Consider the following 6,000-nt stretch of genomic DNA (forward strand, 5'->3'; position numbering starts at 1 on the left):
CCAACTGCATGACGTCTTGAAGGGACAAGGCACGGCACAAGACCAGGCCCTCGGAAAACTCACGGAGGCCATGGGACAGCAGAGGCCCGTGGCTCCCCTACCGTCTGTGGTCTTGCAGAAATATGTGACGGGCGAAGATCCCGACTTCTTTTTCACGAACTTTGAACGGCTGGCCCAGGCAGCGAATTGGCCTGTCGATCGCTGGGGACACTACTTGGGACCTCTGTTGACCGGTGAATTACAGTCAGCCTACCAACAGGCCAACATACAAGGGCAGACCCGTACGCTGACATCAAGGCCTGCATCCTAGAGCGCCTAGGGATAGACGAAGACTCCTACAGGATCCGCCTACGACAAGTCCGAGAAGGACCACAAGAAACACCGAGGGCCCTATCCTACCGTATTCAGGACTTAACAACCCGTTGGTTGAAACCCGCTACTTCCACCAAAGAGGAAATAGTTGCCAAGATTAACCTCGAACAATTCCTCGCTTCCCTTCATCCGGCAACCCAAAAGTGGGTACGACAACATGCTCGCTTAACACTGGACACGGCAATAGAAATAGCCAGCGCCTACAGTAAAGCCCAAGAAGTACAGAACGTTAAGGACGAACACCTCCCTCGGGGGCCACACAGCAGTCACCTCCGCTCCCAAAGAACCCCAGTCCCCAGAAGGCCGGACACAGTCCCTTTTGTTCCCTATCCTGTCATGTCTAAACCAAACTCACCCAGACCTCAATGTTATCATTGTGGTGGTTTTGGTCATATCGCTCGTCATTGTCCTCAAAAGGAAGAGCCCATGGAAGTGGGGGTATCCCGGAGCTATGTGTGCCTTACGACGGAAGCCTCTCCCCCACCATTCAGGTGTCCTGTGAAAATCAACGACCATCCCTTGATGGCGCTAGCTGACACCGGGTGTAGACACAGTGTCTTACGTCCCCAGGACATGCCAAATTCTGTTGGCCCTATCACCGGTTCTGTGGCCATCAAATGTGTGCATGGAGACACCAAAAGCTACCCAACAGCCCGAGTGACAGTACAGAATACTGCGGACCGAGGAAGCCTGCTGAATGTGGGACTGATACCCAACTTGCCAGAACAAGCAATATTGGGTAGCGATTATAGCGGTCTCCCCCTACTGCTGCACGAACCTACCTGCTCCCTGGAAAAATGGTGGAAGGAAGCCCCATTTGCGCAAACCCAACCCTCGAGAGTTCCCTCGTCTAAACCAGTCAAATCAAAAACCCAAAAGAAAAAGGAAAGAAGAGGGTACGTTGGAGCATATCCCGTCCAAGAAGCACAGCATCCCTGGGAAACTGATCGCGAATTTCGAGCAGCACAGCAGGAAGATCCCGTACTACAGGAAGCCTGGGAACGGGCCCTAGACAACGAGGACCCACTACATGTAGGTCCCTACTTCTTCCGTTCACAAGGACTGTTATACCGGAAGGCCGGGCCACAACAAAACCCACAACTGATCATCCCTGGTCCATTCCGCGACAAAGTGTTGTTCTTGGCCCATAGCCATCTCTTGGGCGGCCATTTCGGTGAAGAAAAGACAGGAAAAGCAATCCTTGAGAAGTTCTACTGGCCCGGAGTTTATAGCCAAATTAAACAGTACTGTAAAGAATGTTCCATTTGCCAAAGGAACAGCCGCTACCGACCCCCTAAGGTACCCCTTCGTCCTCTTCCCCTCATTGACATCCCCTTCAGTCGAGTAGGGATGGACCTTATAGGTCCGATGTTGCCTTCTAGGAGCGGCTGTAGATACGCATTAGTCGTAGTGGACTATGGTACGCGCTTTCCTGAGGCTGTCGCCCTAAAACAACCCACCACCCAAAACATAGCGAAAGCGTTGGTATCTATCTTTACCCGTGTTGGGTTTCCCCGGGAGATCTTAACGGATCAAGGGACCCCTTTCGTATCTGCCTTAATGCGCCAGGTATGCTCTCAGTTGGGCATTAAACAAATAAGGACTTCCGCGTACCACCCACAAACCGATGGTTTAGTGGAAACGCTACAACGCCACGTTGAAAGCCACCCTTAAATAATTGTTAGGGTTGGAAAGCAAGAGGTGGGAAGAGATGTTACCCCTGGCTCTCTTCGCCATCCGGTGTAAAACCCAAAGTAGCACCGGTTACTCGCCATACGAGCTGTTATATGGGAGGCCTACATGAACATTGTTGGATATGGCTGGCGAAGCCTGGGAAGCAGAACCTGATCGTACCCAACCCTTGCCCGAGTATGTTGACAATCTAAAAACACACCTTGTCCAGATCAGAGACATTGTACGACAGAATCTGGAAAACGCCCAAACGACACAAAAACAACAGTATGACAAGGGAACCAAGAATCGCTCCTTTGCCACCGGGGATCTGGTGCTATTGCTCCTGCCATCCTCGGATCACAAACTCCTAGGGCAGTGGCAGGGACCGTTCTCTGTCATCAGACAGGTGACTCCTGTTACCTATGAAATAGAGACCGAACCTACTCGAGGGGTCCGCCAAATATACCATATCAACCTCCTAAAGAAATGGGAGGGTCCCCGCCCCGTCCTATCCGGTGTCCCTGTCGTTGCCACGCTACCCTTTGAGGGTTGCCTAGACCCGGACCTACCTCTCGAATTGAAACAGGATCTGAGAAGAGTGTTGTCCCCTGTACAGACTGTCTTCTCCACCCTTCCCGGACACACAAACCTAGTGGAACATGCCATTAAGACCGATCCGGGGGTCACGGTCAGACAAATGCCTTATCGGGTCCCGGAGGCTCGCCGAGCCATCATACAAAAAGAGACAGAACAAATGCTGCAAATGGGTATTATCGAGCCGTCGGTCAGTAGTTGGAACTCCCCGATAGTCTTGGTCCCCAAACCCGACGGCTCGGTTCGTTTCTGCATAGACTTTCGTGAAGTGAATAAGGTCTCCCGGTTTGATGCCTATCCCCTCCCGCGTGTGGACGAAATGGTGGAACGGATAGGTTCAGCAATGTACATAAGCACTCTTGATTTATGCAAGGGGTACTGGCAAATACCCCTGAAAGAGGACGATAAAAGAAAGACAGCTTTCTCTACACCCGACGGCCTGTTTCAGTTCCGGGAAATGCTTTTGGCCTCCACGGAGCCCCAGCAACCTTTCAGAGGGCCATGAACCAGGTCCTACAGCCTCATTCCAAATATGCGGGGGCATATCTAGATGACATAGTGATACATAGTGAAACATGGGAACAACACAGGGGTCATCTCCGGGCGGTTGTGTCCTCTCTGGGAAACAGCGGCTTCACCATTAACCCAGCCAAAACGACACTGGCGGCTCAAAGCGTCAAATATCTGGGTTATCTCTTGGGCGAAGGTCTTATCCGTCTCCAAGACAACAAAATAAAGGCCATTCAGTCCATCCCGTTCCCGAAAACCAAGAAAGAACCAAGAAAGAACTCAGGGCCTTCCTAGGGCTTCTGGGCTACTACAGAAGATTCATTCCCAACTTTTCACAAAAGGCTGTTCCCCTGACGGATCTACTAAAGAAAACCACCAAAACAGAGGAGGAACTACGCCATCCCTCTTTCCCTATGCTACAAGCTTTTGAACATCTGAAGCAGGCCCTGGTGTCCAGACCCGTCCTTGTTAGCCCCGACTATAGCCAGCCTTTTATCCTGCAAACAGATGCATCTGACCAAGGGTTGGGGGCCGTCTTGTCCCAAAAAGACTCACAAGGGAACGAAAGACCTATCTTGTACCTTAGCAGAAAGCTGTATCCAAGGGAAATGAACTATGCCTGTGTCGAGAAAGAGGCTCTAGCGATAAAATGGGCAGTAGACAGTCTCCGCTATTACCTCGAGGGGCGAGAGTTCATTTTATACACGGACCATGCACCTCTGGAATGGATGGCCCGCAATCGGGGCCACAATGATCGCGTCCTCAGATGGTTCCTTTCCCTCCAACCATACAGGTTCAGGACCGAACATAGAAAAGGGGCCGAACAGGGTAACGCTGATTACCTCTCCCGCTTCCCTTGCTCACCAACCCCTACAAGAAAGACAGCTAGGGAAAGGGGATGTGGAAAGGTCACGGTCCCTACCTCAGCGGGGAAGCATCCTCGCGCGGGGTCCAACGTGTCTAACCCCGACTGCACCTTGTTCCCTTTCCCCAGGAAGTCTTCTCTCTCTCATCCTCTGCAGGTACGACAGGATCCCATCGCGACAAACGGGATACCAGAAGCAGTCCTCCCTGACCCCGGAAGTCCCACCCCCAACTGCGACCCGGAAGACAGAAAAGCCGATGGTCCACAGGAAACGAGGTTCCCACCAGCGGACTCGTGGCAGGAGACAGCAAGGAACGAACCGGAGCGGAGAGCGAGAAGCGAGGAGTCGGAGAGTCGTGTTGAAGAGGAGGAGGAGGAGGACGGCGACGGCGACGTTTGGTCTGAGGACTGGTGGAGTCCTCAGGAGGTGGCTGGAGAGCGGCCGCGACTCACCAGGGAGTTGCGGCGGGCCACGTGAGTAACCGTCAACCTTCTCTGTGTGTCCCTTGTAGATATAGTTGTAAATATTGTATAATGCTTCACAACCCTGAGCACTTTAGCACTGTATATAGATAAATAGTTCCCCTTTCACCCTCGAACACCCTACTCACCCCTTCCCTCTATCATCTGTCTCTTCTACCTCCCCGTCCGCCCCTTCCTCACCATTGCATTTTCCGTATTCCCCCCACATCCCGGTGCCGGTGGCGGTATACGTTATACACAAGAGTCAAGGATTAACGGCCCTGCACTTTCTCTCTTCCCCAAACCTCCGAGGCCCATCGGTGTAATCCACAAGACCAGACGACCCCGCCCAGCAGAGGGAGAGAGCACACCGCCCTGACGACCACAGCCCAGAAGCGGGAAGCGGCCTCCTGTACTTACCTGTGCGACGTACTAGACCATCCGGATACCACCGTGGATACAGATCTCCTCACTCCAGAGACTGCATATCACCTCTTGTACTCGCTTGTTATTCCGGTCCGCTGAAGCCCACACACCACAAGGCCTTACTAAGGAGTTTCATGCCATGAAAAAGACCTAATGTCCGAGATCCGCTAAATGCGCAGGGATCTTGATTCTGTGGGTGGGAAGGTGGATGACCTCGAGAACCAGACCACAGCCAGGGATGAAGAACTATCCCAGCTTCAACAAGAGGTGCTGCGCCTCCGTGAGCAACACTTAGATCTCCAAACCCACACGGAAGACCTAGAGAATCGCTCAGGTTGAAACAACATCCGGATGCAAGCAGTTCCACAGGGTCTGGAGACTCTGGACATAGAAGCTTTTGTGGTAGATCTGTTTCGCCATGTTCTGGGAGGTCCTCCTGACTTGGAGATCCGGCTGGATCGCACGCACCGAGTGGGCCTCAGGAGGTCAGCAACAGCCCCCGGCCTGACATCTTGACATGCGTTCATGATTTTAAGCTTAAGGAACGTATCCTGCGAGAGGCATGGTTGAAGCATCCTATCGAGTTACGCTCCTGTAAGCCGCTCCTCTATCAAGATCTGGCTGCCTCCACACTTCAGAAGAGGCGTGAATTCTAGCCGGTTACCGCATTTCTCCGCTCCAAAGACGTCGCCTAATCTTGTGGGCATCCATTCAGGCTCATTTTCAAATGGGATGGTAAGCTCCGTCAAGTTTACACTGTTCGAGAAGCATCTTCTCTCCTACGCATCCCGGAGGCGACCGGTGGCAATCCAGAGACCCCTGTAAGCCCCGCTTTGCGAGAGGACGGTGGCCGCTGGTGGGAGAGTGGAGAGCTCGTGGCCGATTTCTTGTCCGGATAGCGAAACTATGGCCAAGGAACGATCAGCGGTTCTTCGCTCCTTGTCGGAGGACTCTACCCTCACTTCCGCTGACTGATGTAGCTGGTTTCTGTTGGCATGTCGTCCACCTCTGCCTTCTTCGTTTGAACTACCGGTGGGACTGCTCTAGCAACTTGGGATGGGCCCGGGTTGGGGGGGGGCGGCGGGGGCACCCCTGCT

This window comes from Lissotriton helveticus, chromosome 10 (genome assembly GCF_964261635.1).
Source record: "Lissotriton helveticus chromosome 10, aLisHel1.1, whole genome shotgun sequence".
NCBI lineage: Eukaryota > Metazoa > Chordata > Amphibia > Caudata > Salamandridae > Lissotriton > Lissotriton helveticus.